This window comes from Pristiophorus japonicus, chromosome 19 (assembly GCF_044704955.1).
Source record: "Pristiophorus japonicus isolate sPriJap1 chromosome 19, sPriJap1.hap1, whole genome shotgun sequence".
Classification (NCBI taxonomy): Eukaryota; Metazoa; Chordata; class Chondrichthyes; family Pristiophoridae; genus Pristiophorus; species Pristiophorus japonicus.
Window position 1 is genome coordinate 20,140,608 of NC_091995.1, and position 19,218 is coordinate 20,159,825.

The window sequence follows — 19,218 nt, forward strand, 5'->3', positions numbered from 1 at the left end:
ATTTGTGCCCTCAACTCATTTACTTTATTTCGAATGCTGCGTGCGTTTAGATAGTGTTTTAATACTAGTTTTTAAACCATGATTTTTAGTTTTGACCCCTCCTGCAGCCCCTTTATATTCATACATATTGTCCCTTCCTATTACCTTGTGGTTTCCACTTACCCCAATGGTTATGTTTATGCAATCTTCCCCAAAATTATTTTTTGCGTGCGGTCGCTTTAAATTTGCTGCATGCCCGGCCACTATGCAGCCACACATGCGCAATATCTCTCCCAGTGGCAGGAGCCGGGGAGCGGCCTGCGCAGGACTGTGCGATTGGTGTAACATTGGTGGGCGGCCCTCAATAGCTCAACAAAACTTGCAAAATGGCCTCCAGCTAAAATAATTGCCCATCCTGCCTTACAGGATTTCTTGCATTGTCATTTAGCTCTTCCTCCTCCAGTACCTTTTGTCATTTATCTTCAATGTGCACAGAGCTATCTCTCAGTAACCAACTCATCATCATTACCCCACACATCACCACCCACCTTCCTACAGCCAGAATCTCCCTGCACCTCACCAACTGCATCTTTGTCCTAACCATGTTCTCTGGCTTCTGAACTGCTTCCTCCATGATTTGGTCTTCTGCAGTACGAGTTAGTGCTTGATCTAATTGAATACTGGAACAGGCTTGAGGGGCTGCCTGGCCGACTCCTGTTCCTATGTTCCTGTATCTGCACATTGTGTCTTTACAAGTGTTTTTCCTGCTGTCAGTGTATTCTCTATTATCTTGTGTGCTCAGTTTCCTCCAGCACTTATTTCTGTTCCTCGCTGCCCCTGTACCTGTTTGCAAAAATCCCTGTCACAGCTCCCCAGTGACTCGCCCTCAGCCCATCCACTTCACTAAACTCTGACTCAATTAGTCCAATGCTATCCTCTGGCCTTTGCTAATTATCTTTCCAATCATTTCCTTCCATTAGTTCCCGTCCGCTCCTCTCAAAGGCCCAAACCTTTTCCTTCAGGTTTTGGGCAGCTGAGATCAGCGAGTTGCTCCACACTTTACTATTGACTCTTGAGCTCTTTCATGCTGCAAAGTCGAGCCTTGTTTAGTCTGTGTGAGCACTGCCAGTGGTTAACGTTAGTTTCTGTCTATTTCAGGAGAGTCTGCCCGAGGCGCAGAGGTACGACACGCTCTCCAAAAATAACTGAACAACATTATAAAGTAGGATATTGAAGAGCTGGTTTTATTTTCTGCTGTTCAATATTTCATATTTGCATCATCAGTGAAGACGACCAACAGCCAAACGTAGTGGAAGGCAGCTGGTCTCTGGGAGCATTCAAAGAGCCTACCTCGTAATGGACATTCTCAACCCTGGTACGGACGGCCGTTCCTGTTTTCTTACTTAACCCGTTAAATGCTCAATAAGTGGGTATATCTTAATACCAGACACGAGTACAAGATTGTAAGTATTATTCATACGGACCTCAAATAAGAAAATAAATGAAATGGCTGCATGTGATGTCTGATTCATGATTTATAATGCAACAATCAAATAATCACAACTATTTTAGAAGTAATTGGCCATTAATAATGCATTCATTAGTTAAAAAAAGTGATCTAAATCATTAACCTGTTACAGTGGGTCCTTTCATGGCTTAAAACTGGAAAATTAATACATGAGTATATTCACAACTGATTTGGTCAAATCACTTTCAATCACCGTTTCCCCATATAAAAGGCACAAGTCAGGAATGTGATGGACCACTCTCCACTTTCCTGGATGAGTGCAGCTCCAGAAACACTCAAGAAGCTGGACACTGTCCAAGAAAAGGCAGCCCTCTTGATTGGTACCCATCCACCACCTTAAACATTCACTCCCTCCACCACCGTCGCACTGTGGCTGCAGTGTGTACTATCTGCACGTTGCACTGCAGCAACTCCCAAACTCGTGACCTCTACCCTAGAGGGACAAGGGCAGCAGGTGCAGGGGAACACCCTCACCGACAAGTTACTCTCCAAGTTACACACCATCCTGACTTAGAAATATATCGCTGTTCCTTCATCGTCGCTGGATCACAATCCTGGAACTCGCTCCCTAACAGCACTGTGGAAGTAACTTCACCTCACAAACTGCAGCGGTTCAAAAAGGTGGCTCACCGCCCCCTTCTCGAGGGCAATTCGGGATGGGCAATAAATGCCGGCCTTGCACCACCACATCCCAGGAATGAATGGAAAAAAAGAAATACAGAAGAAACTTTCAACACGGAATTTTCGCACTTCTGTGAAAAAAGATTAAGAAATGGCCTTGAAGAGAGTGGAACACGGGGAAGGTTGAAAATATTTGTGAACAAAATGAAGTAAATCAGAAATATAACGGTTAAGTGATGTCAGGAATGTTTTTTTTAAATCTAGATTTTAGAAAGAAGCAGAGACAGAAAAAAATAAAAAAAACCTTTGCCAGATTTCTGAGCGGCCTCCAGCGGGTGTTTGAAGAGCAGCTGGTTCGGCTGCTCAGCGTGTCCTCACTCCGCCCATTTGTACCTCAGGATTGCAATCAGGGTCCTCTGTACGTCACGGGATCCCGGTTTACAAATGATGAGGTTTCCCCCCCTGAAACAGGCTGGCATTCTCGCAGCCCATCTCAGGACCCCACCCAAGGTGGTGATGGCTGGAACACCAGCGTAAACTTTAGTGTCATTTCCAGGTGACTATCACTCCGGCTACACCAGGCGGGGCTCTTAAAATCAGCCCCGTTAGTTCAGGATAGGAGCAGGAGGAGGCCATTCAGCTCCTGAAACCTGTCCCACCATTCAATGAGATCATGGCTGAGCTGTGTCCTCACTCCATCTATCCACCTTTGGCCCATTTCCTTTAATAACTTTGGTTAACAGAAATCTATCAATTTCAGGTTTAAAATTAACAATTGATCCAGCATCAATTGTGTTTTGCGGAACAGAATTCCAAACCATTGTGTGTAGAAATGTTTTCGAACTTTGCTCCTGAAAGGCCTGGCTATAATTTTTAAACTCTGCCCCGATTCCGAGACGCCCCAAGCAGCTGAAATACTTTCTCGTTTCTTCCTATCGGTTCGCATTAATATTTTGAAAACTTTGATCAAATCACCTCTTACCCTTCTAAATACCAGGGATGGGTAAAGTAAGGACCTGAGGCCGGAGCAAGGAGCAAATAAAACAAACGAGACGTTTAGTTCATGCTTCTGGGAAATAATTAAACCCCCAATCGTTTTGTTTTTCATAAATGCCGTTTCTATTGTGCAGTTTAATAACAGGCCTGGCAGCAGAGGTGTTGCACTGATTCATCTGAAACACTGCCATGTAGCGCCACCTTCTGCCTGTGGAGCAACATTACAGGCACGAAGGTCACTGGGATCACATAACAAAAAGGAGCAGGAGTTGGCCCTACGGCCCCTCGAGACTGCTCCACCATTCAATAAGATCATGGCTGATCGTCGATCTCAATTCCACGTTCCCACCCGATCTTCATATCCATAGACTTCAAAAATCTCTCTATCTCAGCCTTGGATTTATTCAGAGACTCAGCATCCACAGCTCTGCGGCAGAGAATCCCAAAGATTCACAAGCCTCTGAGTGAAGAAATTCTCCATCTCTGTCTTAAATGGCTGACCCTTATCCTGAGACTGTGCCCCCTAGTTCTCGACACTCCAGCCAGGGCAAACAACCTCTCAGCATCCACGCTGTCAATCCCCTTCAGAATCTTGTATGTTCCAATGAGATCACCTCATTCTTCTAAACTCCAGAGAGTAGAGGCCCATTCTACATCATCTCCCATCATAAGATAGTCCTCTCATCCCAGGAATCAATCTAGTGAACCTCTGTTGTTCCGCTTTCAAGGCAAGTATATCCTTCCTTAGATAAGGAGACCAAAACAGTACTCCAGGTGTGGTCTCACCAAGGCCCTGCACAATTGTAGCAAGACTTCCTTACTCTTATATTCCAACCCCCTTACAATAAAGGACAACAGACCATTTGCCTTATTGCTTGCTGGACAAGCATACTAGCTTTGTGTTTCTTGCACAAGGACACCCAAATCTCTCTCAACACCAACATTTAAAAGTTTCTCACCATTTAGAAAACATTCTGTTTCTATTTTTCCTACCAAAGTGAATAATCTCCCATTTCCCGACATTATACTCCACCTGCCACCTTCCTGCCCACTCACTAAGTCTATCTATATCCCTTTACAAGCTTATTTTGTTCGACTCACAGCTTACTGTCCCACCGAGCTTTTTATCATCAGCAAACTTGGATACATTATACTCTCTTCATCTAGGTCATTAATATAGATTGTAAATAGCTGAGGTCCCAGCACTGATCCTTACAGCGCCTCATTGTTACAGCCTGCCAACCTGGAAAAGACCCGTTTATTCCTACTCTCTGTTTTTTGTCTGTTAATCGATCCTCTATTCATGCTAATACATTACTTCCAATCTCATGATCACTTATCTTGTGTAATAACCTTTTATGTCATCATCATAGGCAGTCCCTCGAAATCGAGGAAGACTTGCTTCCACTCTAAAAGTGAGTTCTTAAGTGACTGAACAGTCCAATCCAGGAATTACAGTCTCTGTCACAGGTGGGACAGACATCGTTGAAGGAAAGGGTGAGTGGGGAGTCTGGTTTGCCACACGCTCCTTCCGCTGCCTGCGCTTGTTTTCTGCATGCTCTTTGTGGTGACCGAGGAGTGGACCAAGTGATATACAAGATCGACACTCAAGTAGTGAAGACAGACTTCGAGATGTGGTTCAAAACAGTTTTTTTGCAGGCCTGGGGGGGAACCTTCCAAGATTGCTCCTGGATACAACTCCGGTTAAATCTAAGTTACAGCATTATATATCTTTTAGTACAAGCTTATCTCGCAGGCAAAGCCTGCATCTCATCATTTTTCTTAATTAAAACATTGTGTGTCTTAAACATTCTTTTAGCTTATCTTGTACATATAGTAACCGTGTCTTATAGTATCTTTCTCAAGGCCTCATCTGCTTGGGTGTTTGGTGATTATATATCACTTATTGTCTGGTTGCTTCGGTTTTAGTTTTTGCAAGTTAGCATAATTATATAATACAGTGCTTTTAGATTTAGCAAGTTAGCATAATTATGAGTGTTTTTCTTCACCCTAGCCTTCGGATTTTGCAAGTTAGCATAATTATATGAGGATTGATACAGTGCTTTTCTTCAGCCTGGCTTTTATACATAAGTTTAAATGATCCCAGGCTATGCACCTTAAATTTGGGGCTTTTTAGGGGTACTTCAGTTCCCCCTTGTGGCCCATTGGTCACTGTACCCAATACGGCCACTTAATTTAAATACATTTTCCATCTGTTTCCCATTCCATGGCTCCCCCCCTTTTTGCACCCTTCTATTACCGTGCCCCCTCACCTTTTCTGGGGTATCTGGTCCACCTGATCCGTACAAACGGTATGATCCTGAATCAAACTTTCCAGTTTACCAGAATACTCTAGGCACTCTCTGCTAACAACGTTTGTGCGAATTTCCTTCCTGTGTTGTAATTCTGCCATTGTTACATAATCATCATGTGATGCTGCACTTGCCTGGAGATGCTTCTGCCCCTTGCTCTGTTGTCACATTATACATATCATTACTACCCAACACAGAACCAAGAACAATTGAACGAAAACCAACACACGGGATATAATCCTAATCCAAGGGTGGATGCTTACATTCATTCCCCAATCCCACAGTTTATGGAACCAAGGGACCGTATCCAACTCTTTCCCAATGTCTTTTGTCAATTTCGTAAGGTTTCTTTTGATGAGATGATATCGTTTGACACTGGCAACAAGTGAGTTCTTAAGCCGGTTCAAGTGTTCCGGCAGGCGTGGCATTGGTGGTGCAATATCACTTGTGTATTGTTCCAGCTCGTCCTGTAAACTGTCTTTTACATTCATCGTAGCTGCCTCCCGCACATGTATATAGAGCATTCGAGCGTGTCCCACACTTACTGACATCCTTGGGGTGAAGCAGGAATTTGGGTTAGTGATGTTACATACAGTTTCACCATACGTATATTCCCGGAGGGTCGTTGCCACACAGTATTCTCCCTTCCCGCGATCAGCGGAATGGGCGGCCTCCGTGTCTGCCGGACTTTCAACCAAGACACAGTTTTCAGTTTGATTATAACCACATTGGTCTCACTCCCCCTGTCCCACCAGGTGGGGACATGTGGTTAATCGACCCCTCCGTCTACACCCCTCCAAGGATATTCCCACCATTGCCTTGTTGTGTTTTATGGCATATCCGTCGGTAGGATAGTATTGTAAATATCTGTCCCGTCGGAATAGCCCGATGTTATCTACTTCGAACTGGGGGTACGGGCCTTGGCCAACTTCTTCGTTCTGCGTCTCTTTAATCTGCCTGCACATTCTCCCAGGAGCATCAGCACCACTATCAGCTGCACTGGGACTAACACATGGGATATAATTCTAATCCCTATCTTGTAACTTTACTCGGGTATGCCTCGCCTGTCTTGGCACTAGTTACATAACATCACCAACCAACTCAAGGCTATTACTATCTGTACTGCCACTAGGGTATGTGAAAGGATCCTTATCCACGGATGTATAATCTCAAGTACCAAGGCGGGTTTTTCAGGTTATCCTTTATTTCACTGTCCAGTTCTTATGCTTTATCCTTGAGCTCATCATATCTTTTAATGTTATTTCTTATTAGTTCTTTGAGCTCAGTTAAATCTTCAAGTAACAGGGGAATTGGTGGTGCTTGTTCTTCCATCTAATCATCAATATCTTGCTTAATCTCATCGCTTATATTTAATGTCATTGTCTTCCTGGCGAGTATATACGTCATGTGTGTTCTTCCCACTGCCACCCACACTCTGGGAGTAAAGCAAAAGTTAGGCATTGTAATGTTACAAGTCAAGCCTCCATAATTGTAAGTTCCCAGGCTAGTTACCACACAATCTTCTCCTCGCCCTTGATAGGTGTAATGTGTGGGTTCGGTTCGGGCAGGGCTTATTCCAATGACACATCTTTCCGTAGCTATCCTTGCTCCCGTCTCCCACTGGGTGAGGGCATATAGTTAGTCTTCCTTCTCTCCAGCACCCGGATAAAGATATTCCCCTTATATTTCCATTCTTTTTGATCTCATCCTGGTCCATCGCGGATGTACTCTTCCCATCGTATTATGTTTGTTTCCTCTCGCATCCTCCTGTAACCACATACACCCTGGTCATTCCTTTCAGGATGCAGGTGTCTAATGGCCCAGTGTGCTTTGCCATTTCTTTCAACTGTTATTTATTCAATCTGGAACTCGCCTGGTTTGTATCTGATCCATATTATGTCTCACCTGACCGATCATCCATCTCCCACAGGCATGACATGCGTCTCTTTTCCTGTCCTCGGCATCGTCCTCTCATTCCTGCTTATTTAGCTCGTTAATTGTTCGTGCATGGCCTTCCAATACGGATATACCCTCTTGCAGTTTTTTGGATGTTTTAGATCCTAACTCTGAAGATTCTATCCCTATCCTGGCCTGTTTCCTCATTAGTACCTCCATCATTCCCCTCAAACTATCTACTCCTGCCTGGATCACCTGTATATCTAGTGCATCGACTAGAGAGGTCCCTCTACAGTTAATGCGTCATTCCCTATGGATCTCCTCTCTCTTCCTCCTTTGTGTCTCAGCTGCTTGTGTTACTCCCTTGCTCCTGATGTGTCACTAGCTATTCTCAGGATTGTGTTTTGCAATCGTTTGTACAACGCTTCAGTCTTGGGGCTAAACTTTTCTGGCAGGTATAGATAGGGCTGATAGATTTATGCTCACAGGTAACATTTCAGCTACACATTGTCAAATAACGACATTACTTCTGTTCCAGGTTTAACTACCACGCGCTTTCCCAAGGTTAATTCCCCTGATTTACAATATTCAGGTAACATTTTGTTACCCATTTATCTTGTGGCTTCAAGATAAACGCTCCTGACACTCGGATGCAGCCCCCTAGGGGCTGCTTTACCTAATTGTTGTACCCTCCGGTGTGGGTAAATGCTTCTGGGCCTCCTGGGGGCAGCCTTGTAGCTTGTCCTTGTAGAATCGGAAGGGTGGTGGTGATCACATTTATATTCTGTTGATAAAACACATCCTGGATATTCCAGGTTTTTAGTTAGAGTCTTACCATTTCTATTTCAACAGGATTGTTTGCACCATGTCTCCCATTGTTTGCACCATGTCTCCGGGCGTGTGCCCTTTTCCAGATCCATTTCATTATAGCCAGTACCCCATATATTGCAAATATCCATCCTAATCCTCTTTTTAAAAAGTCCATCTGTCGCACCTTTATATTCTTTCAGCTGGGACCAGTGCTTCCATCGACCCCTACCTTTCATATTCACACAAGCCACGTATCTCCACTAATTAATACCTCATATGGTCCGCTCCACCTAGGTGCAAACCCTGGTTTCTCTGCCACCTCCTTAACCATTACCTTCGCTCCCACCTCGGGGATTATAGCCGAGGTGGTTATCACACTACCTTCGCCCTCCTCCTTCTGCCTTTCCCAGACCTCCTGTCGCATACCTTTCAACTGCTCACTCAATTCCCTCACATACTTTCTGATTCTATCTTGTAATGGTCCTAATAATGAAACCACCCGGAGTCATGGATAGGCTGTGATGTGAGAAACTTTATTACAAGCATGCAGGGGACAGAACTCTGTGTGCTCTGGTTACAGAAGAATATTACACTGCTTGTTTGGGACGTACATGCCTGCTTTTTATGAAGCCTCTTTTCTTGTGCAGTCAGCACTGCAAAACGATGATGGAAATGCACTGAACAGAAAGAACAAAATCAGCACTGGGTCTGTCCCAGGCTCTAGTTCGAAAAATGCCAAATATCCACTCTTATCTCAAACAATTTGTAGCTTGTATTCTGGATTGTAGGCGAGGGCTGATTCTTGCCCTGTTGCTGTGATTGTTGTAACACACTATTTGCAGAACCTCATGACCAGTTCTGCCACTGCAAGTCAGCAAGAGGTGTGTCTGCCAACAATTAGTTGGTATAAAAAAGTAACTGCTGTCATGATTCTGTTTCATAACGTTATTTTTTATATTATGTCAAGTGATTAAAATGGACAAATGCACAGTCCGAACGCGTGATCTTGTACTTTATCGTTTGGCAAGATGAGAGTTCAGCCTGTTGGAACGATCATTCTGTAAATCCTATTAATTAAGTACAGTGCTCTGAATTATTCAAAGTCTCGTGTCACACTCTATGGCAAGCATGCAATTATCGCCAGATCGAATGCAAAGTGTTTATATTTCAGTATTATAAGATTCAGGGGACAGAACTTTAACAAAGACTCTCTCCGATCGAACAATATATGTCTGTGACTGACAGCTGCTCAACCGTTGGCTCTGCCCATGTGACAGGCTAATGTCTACACCCGTGTCTTTTCCATAACTAGAACAGAGTCTAGCACGTAGGCTTTGAAAGCTGCTTTCCATTATCTCAAATGTTCCAGTTTCAAGGCCATTACATCTCACTTTCTGTGGTTCTTCAACCACCGTATCTGAAGTCACAAGTTCAACTTATATTGTCCTTTGTTCTAAACTGCTAAAGACTGCAGTTTTAACATTTTAATTTTTCCAAAGTCCCTTTTACACTTTCGCAGATAGCTCCCCACTTGTCCAGGAGTTTGACCTGATCCCCGAAGGTATTTCTAGATTGGTTCCAAACCTTTTAGTTCTTTTTTTAAAGAGATCAGATTTAACTTTTTATTTTAAATGTATTCATTTTGTTGTGCCTTTTCTTAACCAGTGGTGCTTGAAACATTCACAACATTAACTCTTCACTGTTCCCATCCTAATTTCTGCTCCCCTTTTGAGTTATTTGTATTTAATTTTGGATTACAACGTGTCAAATATGGTAATATTGTTTTTTTTTAAATCGGACTTCTCATTTATGCTTATAGTGATTCACAGATCACAGAATGCAAAGTACGTGGTTTATAATTGTGTGCCCAACTTCTGTTTTAGAAGCTGAACATCAAAAACTCTAATCTTTTGCTCTGTAACTTCAATTTTATGATACAGTATCTCATAAATTACATCTTTTTAAGTTTCAGCTTCTGATGCAGTAGTTGTGTAATTTTATTAAAAAGGCTTACAAACCCAAGATTTTCCAATACAATCAAAATGTTTATCAAGGAGAATCACCTGAAATATCTCAAAATCCCAATTCAAATATTGTACTGCCAATCTTTTATTTAAAACTCTTTTTACTGAGCTAGAAGCTTTCGCGACAAGGTTTTATACAAAGGGAAATGGGGGCGTACTTCCCCAGACTTCAGCCTTGAGAGACCCACGCAGGCTTTTTAAAGGCATTACAATCTCCCTTCTACGTTCTTTATCTCATTCCTAGACTAAATTTATTGTCTTTCGACCCAATGTAATCAATGATTACATGTGTTGACAAGTGAGCATGTCAAAAAAAATTTTTTTAAACCAACGGGACCACGCATTTTTTATCTTTTGATCAACAAACCTATCCTTTGTGCATTTCCTAGCTCCGTAACTTATCATCCAAATAAATCCACACCTGCGTCTCTAACTTAAAATGTAATTCAATTCTAGGTTCATACTTTCTTAAAGCTTCCCACATACAGGACAACACTGCAGCAAGGGTTTTAAAAAAAAACTTTCACTCTGTCTGGAAAAAGTGGGTGGAGCCAAAACAAACAGACAGCTCCACCACTTTCTCAAACAGGCTTTCAGACACATGAAAAATTCATTAATTCCCACCTCAAATATTCCGCAGTCAAAAATTACACAAGCATTTTCATTCAAAGACAGACATTCACAAAAGTCTCTCTTCATTCAACAAAGTTTATTGTTTGGCCGGCTCTATTTTTGGATCCATACTTCACTTAAGATAGTCACTATCGTGTTTTTTTTATGGTCGTCAGAAAAATATCTACTAAGCGAGCCGTCCGTCCCCCAATCTAGTGTATCTTTACATGCCATTTCTACACTGGGTCCAGGAGATGTCGCTCGGTATCACGATCCTACGGTCTAAGTGTGTTCCCTACACCTACTTGATCCTGGCCGTCACATGGGACTAAGTCCTCTTAATTCAGGTTCAGGCTAGGCGTTTGAGATATTAGACCGTCTGCTCGTGTTGATCAACCAGCGTCCTCCTTCAGCACCCGTTTCTCGTTACTGTCACACACTTGGTTAGGATTTTGCCGCTTCCCCGGCTACACCGACCCGCACCACTCCTCGAGTCTGTCCCCACTTGTTCTTTGGTCGTGATCTTGTCAAATTCCACAGTCCGTTTTGAGCACTCTAATTTATGGGTGGTAAATGAAAAGTACTCGCCCTCTTTCGCTCAACGTTCCTGGGGAATGGCAAGACGTCACGACCCTGCTCGCTGCACCAAAATGTGGTGACCGAGGAGTGGACCAAGTGATATACAGGGTCCACACTCAGGTAGAGACGACAGACTTCGGTATATGGTTCAAAATGGTCTTCAATCGCAGGCCTGGGGGAGAACCTTCCGAGACTGCCCTCGGATACAACTCCGCCGGTTAATCTTTATGTTAGTCTTTTATACCTTATTAGTACAAGCTTATCTCACAGGCAAAGCCTGCAGCTCAGCATTTCTCTAACTAAATCATTGTGTGTCTACATTCCTTTAGAATTACATTTCATCATATCTTATCTTGTACAGATAGTAACAGTGTCTTGTGCTACCAGTCCCAAGGTCTCATCTACTTGACTGGTTCCTATCTATTCTACCGTTAGCTTGCTGTCTTGTTTGTTAGCTTTTGTGAGTTACAATTAATACATGATGATTGATGCAGTGTTTTCTTCACCCTGGCTTCCATGCGCTTTAAATGATCACAGGATATGCACTTTTCCTTGGGGCTTTATGTATACTTCAGGGATCAAGGGGTATGGAGAGAAAGCAGGAATGGGGTACTGAGGTGAATGATCAGCCATGATCTAATTGAATGGTGATGCAGGCTCAAAGGGCCGAATGGCCGACTCCTGCACCTATTTTCTATGCTTCGATGTTTCTATGAGTATTTCCAGCATTGTCTCTTTTTATTTCAGCTTAATGTCGGTGGTCAGGGAACTTTACGAAACAACAATCTGAGGCAAATTGTGTTTGACTAACTTGCTTGAATTTTTTGATGAGGTAACGGAGAGGGTGGATCAGGGCAGTGCAGTTGATGTGTGTTTGGACTTTCAAAAGAAGTTTGATAAAGTACCACATATTAGGTATGTTAGAAAAATTGAAGCCGGTGGGTTACAAGGGGCAGTAACAGTGTGGATATAAAATTGCCTGAGGGATAGAAAACAGAGAGTTGTGGTGAATGGCTGTTTTTCGGACTGGATGGAGATATACAGTGGAGTTCCCCACAGTTCAGTACTGCACCACTGCTGTTCTTGATATACATTAATGACTGGGACTTGCGAGTACAGAGCACAATTTTGAAATGTGCAAATGACTTAAAACTTGGAAATGTAGTAAAGTGAGGAAGATAGTAATAGACTTCAAAAGGACAGAGACAGGTTGGTGGAATGGGGGGAGACATGGCAGGTGAAATTCAACACAGAAAAATGTGGTGATATATTTTTCTGGGAAGAATGAGGAGAGACAACGGCCCAGAAATCCCAGTTTCTCCTTCCCACGGGTGATCGACTGGATCCTAGAAAAAAGATGCGCACTTACCAGAACCTGCTGCGCCCACGAGAGATCCCGGTCCTGAGGCCTCCACTGACTGCGTGTTGGAGCGCGTGCACGTCAGGACATGCGCAGGGCTGGAGCTGCAGTCACATGGCTCTGGGCAGCCAATCAAGGTAAAGTATGTTCTCATTCATAATAATGGGAACTCCGTAAGTTGGAGATTCCATTATTATGAATGAGAAACCCCCCCAAACACACAAAACATTAATAAAAAAAGAGAAAAACTACACTACATATTTAACATTAATTTAAATTAAAGTTATTTAGGTATTATTAAAACAAATTATTTTTAGGAATTGTTTAAAAGATTTTTAATTATGTTTTAAAATAAATTTAACGTATCGGGCAGGGTTTTTAAAATAAAGTATTTTAAATATTATTTTTTGTTTTAAGTGTGTTTTAAAACTCCTGTACCTGTAAAAGTAGGCTATGTGCCTGCTTTTATCAGGCGCAAGAGTTTCCAGGACCACCACTGGACAAGATATGGGTAAATACCCCAATCTTGCCCTTGCCAATGTCCTGGATGTGGAGATGTGGAGGATCTGTCAGGCTCCAGCTCCAGCTTGACAGATCGGAAAAGTCGGTTTTCAGCACATGCGCATTGTGTGCTGAAAACCGGCTTTCGTGATGCCTTCCCCGGTCTGTACACACTCCGTACGGACCCGGGAGGCCGGGATTTCTGGGCCATTACATGCTAAATGGTACAAGTGTAAAGGGGGTGCAGGGAGAGAGTGTTCTGGGGATGTTTGTGCACAAATCTTTGAAGGTGACACACCAGGTTATCTGAGCAGTTAATGAAGTACAGGTTGTACCTCCCTTATCCAGGACTCCCTTATCCAGCACCACCCCTCGTCCGGCATGATTCTGGTGTCTGGGGGCGCATGCACAGAACGCGGCCGACTTTGGGGCCCGCCGACACTCGGCCCACCAGGGGCCCGCCGACACTTCCCTGCCCCCCCCCCCTCCAAACCCCTACCCCCCTCCTAACCTCAGGCCGCCTCCGCGCATCCCCCCTCGGTGTGACCTCCCTTTATCCGGCAAAAACCCTTATTCGGCACAGGCCTGGTCCCGAGGGAGCCGGATAAGGGAGGTTTAACCTGTATATGTGACCCCGGGTTTATAAATAGAGGCAGAGAATACACAAGCCAGGAAGTTATACGAAACCGATATAAAACACTAATTCTGCTCCAGCTGGTGTATTGTGTCCAATTCTGGGCACCACAATTTAGGAAAGAGGTGAAGACTTTGGAGAGGGTACAGAAAAGATTTACGAGAATGGTTCCCGGGATGAGGGATTACAGTTACACAGATAGACTAGAGAAGCTGAGGTTGTTCTCCTTAGAGCAGAGAAGGCTAAGAGGAGATTTGATGGAGGTGGTTAAATTTATGAAGGTTTAGATAGACCACTATCGCTTAACCAGGCTGGCCAAGTGGTTGTCCGTGAAGTTCTCCTTGGTGGGGTTGGAGGGACGTCTCCGGGACCTCAGCTGCTGTCTCGCATGGAGCTGCTGGCGGAGCTCGGAGATACGCTCTTCTTTCTGTGGGGCACGGAACCAGGAAAACAGGACGAGCGGTTAGAGCGAGATTGGGCGTGTGGTCAGTGCACGGGGACTTATTCCCACACGTTGGGCGAGTGGTTCAGGAAATCGCAGGCCCCGTGATTCTCCAGCCATTAAACGTCTGCAGCCCACTCACTGCCCTCTGACCCCCCCTCACCGCCCTCTGACCCCCCCTCACCGCCCTCTGACCCCCCCTCGCCGCCCTCTGACCCCCCTCGCCGACCTCTGACCCCCCCTCGCCGCCCTCTGACCCCCCTCGCCGCCCTCTGACCCCCCCTCGCCGCCCTCTGACCCCCCCTCGCCGCCCTCTGACCCCCCCTCGCCGCCCTCTGACCCCCCCTCGCCGCCCTCTGACCCCCCCTCGCCGCCCTCTGACCCCCCCTCGCCGCCCTCTGACCCCCCCTCGCCGCCCTCTGACCCCCCCTCGCCGCCCTCTGACCCCCCCTCGCCGCCCTCTGACCCCCCCTCGCCGCCCTCTGACCCCCCCTCGCCGCCCTCTGACCCCCCCTCGCCGCCCTCTGACCCCCCCTCGCCGCCCTCTGACCCCCCCTCGCCGCCCTCTGACCCCCCCTCGCCGCCCTCTGACCCCCCCTCGCCGCCCTCTGATCCCCCCTCGCCGCCCTCTGACCCCCCCTCGCCGCCCTCTGACCCCCCCTCGCCGCCCTCTGACCCCCCTCGCCGCCCTCTGACCCCCCCTCGCCGCCCTCTGACCCCCCCTCGCCGCCCTCTGACCCCCCCTCGCCGCCCTCTGACCCCCCCTCGCCGCCCTCTGACCCCCCCTCGCCGCCCTCTGACCCCCCCTCGCCGCCCTCTGACCCCCCCTCGCCGCCCTCTGACCCCCCCTCGCCGCCCTCTGACCCCCCTCGCCGCCCTCTGACCCCCCCTCGCCGCCCTCTGACCCCCCCTCGCCGCCCTCTGACCCCCCCTCGCCGCCCTCTGACCCCCCCTCGCCGCCCTCTGACCCCCCCTCGCCGCCCTCTGACCCCCCCTCGCCGCCCTCTGACCCCCCCTCGCCGCCCTCTGACCCCCCCTCGCCGCCCTCTGACCCCCCCTCGCCGCCCTCTGACCCCCCCTCGCCGCCCTCTGACCCCCCCTCGCCGCCCTCTGACCCCCCCTCGCCGCCCTCTGACCCCCCCTCGCCGCCCTCTGACCCCCCCTCGCCGCCCTCTGACCCCCCCTCGCCGCCCTCTGACCCCCCTCGCCGCCCTCTGACCCCCCCTCGCCGCCCTCTGACCCCCCTCGCCGCCCTCTGACCCCCCCTCGCCGCCCTCTGACCCCCCCTCGCCGCCCTCTGACCCCCCCTCGCCGCCCTCTGACCCCCCCTCGCCGCCCTCTGACCCCCCCTCGCCGCCCTCTGACCCCCCCTCGCCGCCCTCTGACCCCCCCTCGCCGCCCTCTGACCCCCCCTCGCCGCCCTCTGACCCCCCCTCGCCGCCCTCTGACCCCCCCTCGCCGCCCTCTGACCCCCCCTCGCCGCCCTCTGACCCCCCCTCGCCGCCCTCTGACCCCCCCTCGCCGCCCTCTGACCCCCCCTCGCCGCCCTCTGACCCCCCCTCGCCGCCCTCTGACCCCCCCTCGCCGCCCTCTGACCCCCCCTCGCCGCCCTCTGACCCCCCCTCGCCGCCCTCTGACCCCCCCTCGCCGCCCTCTGACCCCCCCTCGCCGCCCTCTGACCCCCCCTCGCCGCCCTCTGACCCCCCCTCGCCGCCCTCTGACCCCCCCTCGCCGCCCTCTGACCCCCCCTCGCCGCCCTCTGACCCCCCTCGCCGCCCTCTGACCCCCCCTCGCCGCCCTCTGACCCCCCCTCGCCGCCCTCTGACCCCCCCTCGCCGCCCTCTGACCCCCCCTCGCCGCCCTCTGACCCCCCCTCGCCGCCCTCTGACCCCCCCTCGCCGCCCTCTGACCCCCCCTCGCCGCCCTCTGACCCCCCCTCGCCGCCCTCTGACCCCCCCTCGCCGCCCTCTGACCCCCCCTCGCCGCCCTCTGACCCCCCCTCGCCGCCCTCTGACCCCCCCTCGCCGCCCTCTGACCCCCCCTCGCCGCCCTCTGACCCCCCCTCGCCGCCCTCTGACCCCCCCTCGCCGCCCTCTGACCCCCCCTCGCCGCCCTCTGACCCCCCCTCGCCGCCCTCTGACCCCCCCTCGCCGCCCTCTGACCCCCCCTCGCCGCCCTCTGACCCCCCCTCGCCGCCCTCTGACCCCCCCTCGCCGCCCTCTGACCCCCCCTCGCCGCCCTCTGACCCCCCCTCGCCGCCCTCTGACCCCCCCTCGCCGCCCTCTGACCCCCCCTCGCCGCCCTCTGACCCCCCCTCGCCGCCCTCTGACCCCCCCTCGCCGCCCTCTGACCCCCCCTCGCCGCCCTCTGACCCCCCCTCGCCGCCCTCTGACCCCCCCTCGCCGCCCTCTGACCCCCCCTCGCCGCCCTCTGACCCCCCCTCGCCGCCCTCTGACCCCCCCTCGCCGCCCTCTGACCCCCCCTCGCCGCCCTCTGACCCCCCCTCGCCGCCCTCTGACCCCCCCTCGCCGCCCTCTGACCCCCCCTCGCCGCCCTCTGACCCCCCCTCGCCGCCCTCTGACCCCCCCTCGCCGCCCTCTGACCCCCCCTCGCCGCCCTCTGACCCCCCCTCGCCGCCCTCTGACCCCCCCTCGCCGCCCTCTGACCCCCCCTCGCCGCCCTCTGACCCCCCCTCGCCGCCCTCTGACCCCCCCTCGCCGCCCTCTGACCCCCCCTCGCCGCCCTCTGACCCCCCCTCGCCGCCCTCTGACCCCCCCTCGCCGCCCTCTGACCCCCCCTCGCCGCCCTCTGACCCCCCCTCGCCGCCCTCTGACCCCCCCTCGCCGCCCTCTGACCCCCCCTCGCCGCCCTCTGACCCCCCCTCGCCGCCCTCTGACCCCCCCTCGCCGCCCTCTGACCCCCCCTCGCCGCCCTCTGACCCCCCCTCGCCGCCCTCTGACCCCCCCTCGCCGCCCTCTGACCCCCCCTCGCCGCCCTCTGACCCCCCCTCGCCGCCCTCTGACCCCCCCTCGCCGCCCTCTGACCCCCCCTCGCCGCCCTCTGACCCCCCCTCGCCGCCCTCTGACCCCCCCTCGCCGCCCTCTGACCCCCCCTCGCCGCCCTCTGACCCCCCCTCGCCGCCCTCTGACCCCCCCTCGCCGCCCTCTGACCCCCCCTCGCCGCCCTCTGACCCCCCCTCGCCGCCCTCTGACCCCCCCTCGCCGCCCTCTGACCCCCCCTCGCCGCCCTCTGACCCCCCCTCGCCGCCCTCTGACCCCCCCTCGCCGCCCTCTGACCCCCCCTCGCCGCCCTCTGACCCCCCCTCGCCGCCCTCTGACCCCCCCTCGCCGCCCTCTGACCCCCCCTCGCCGCCCTCTGACCCCCCCTCGCCGCCCTCTGACCCCCCCTCGCCGCCCTCTGACCCCCCTCGCCGCCCTCTGACCCCCCCTCGCCGCCCTCTGACCCCCCCTCGCCGCCCTCTGACCCCCCCTCGCCGCCCTCTGACCCCCCCTCGCCGCCCTCTGAGCCCCCTCACCGCCCTCTGTTCCCCCCCCTCACCGCCCTCTGTTCCCCCCCCCCACCGCCCTCTGTTCCCCCCCCTCACCGCCCTCTGTTCCCCCCCCCACCCCCCCCACCGCCCTCTGTTCCCCCCCCTCACCGCCCTCTGTTCCCCCCCTCACCGCCCTCTGTTCCCCTCACCGCCCTCTGTTCCCCCCCCCCCACCGCCCTCTGTTCCCCCCCCTCACCGCCCTCTGTTCCCCCCCTCACCGCCCTCTGTTCCCCCCCCCACCCCCCCCACCGCCCTCTGTTCCCCCCCCTCACCGCCCTCTGTTCCCCCCCCTCACCGCCCTCTGTTCCCCCCCCTCACCGCCCTCTGTTCCCCCCCCTCACCGCCCTCTGTTCCCCCCCCTCACCGCCCTCTGTTCCCCCCCCTCACCGCCCTCTGTTCCCCCCCCTCACCGCCCTCTGTTCCCCCCCCTCACCGCCCTCTGTTCCCCCCCCTCACCGCCCTCTGTTCCCCCCCCTCTGTTCCCCCCCCTCACCGCCCTCTGTTCCCCCCCCTCACCGCCCTCTGTTCCCCCCCCTCACCGCCCTCTGTTCCCCCCCCTCACCGCCCTCTGTTCCCCCCCCTCACCGCCCTCTGTTCCCCCCCTCACCCCCACTCTGTTCCCCCCCTCACCCCCCTCTGTTCCCCCCCCTCACCCCCCTCTGTTCCCCCCCTCACCCCCACTCTGTTCCCCCCCCTCACCGCCCTCTGTTCCCCCCCCTCACCCCCCTCTGTTCCCCCCCCTCACCCCCCTCTGTCCCCCCCCTCACCGCCCTCTGTTCGCCCCCCTCACCGCCCTCTGTTCCCCCCCTCACCGCCCTCTGTCTCCGCCCTCGAGTGTTTCAGACCACACAGACGCAAGCTCGAGATCCCACGACTGGCCTGATGTGTGTATTGTCCTTCTCCACAAGGTTTCTGTGTCATGTGTTCTGGGGGTTAAAGACCGACTGTTCAGTGACTTTTATTACTGGACCTGACGTAAATGTTGCCCCAGCTGGAGGATGGACCATCCAATGAAAATGTTAATGTGCGGAGAGAATCCGTTGCTAATGCCGTGTGGGTCTTCAGAACTGAGATGTTATTTAATCCCCTTGTGTTACATCCAGCTGTTGTGTGGGGGCTTTTGCAACACGGGCAGAGGTGTAAAACGGGCAGTATCGCCTCGGTCACCCGTTATACGCCCGGCCCAATATTCAGTTCCGTTGATGTAAATAGCACTCAATATTGGGCGTGTGGTATAACGGGCACCAAATACAATTCCACCTGTTTTGTGTCCCACCACCTAAGTCCAATTCCACCCCTACGGTCTATTGAACAAAGGGTCAGAGCTGCAGACGTCACAGTTCCGTTGCTCCTCTCTGCTTTCTTGGTCTGCAC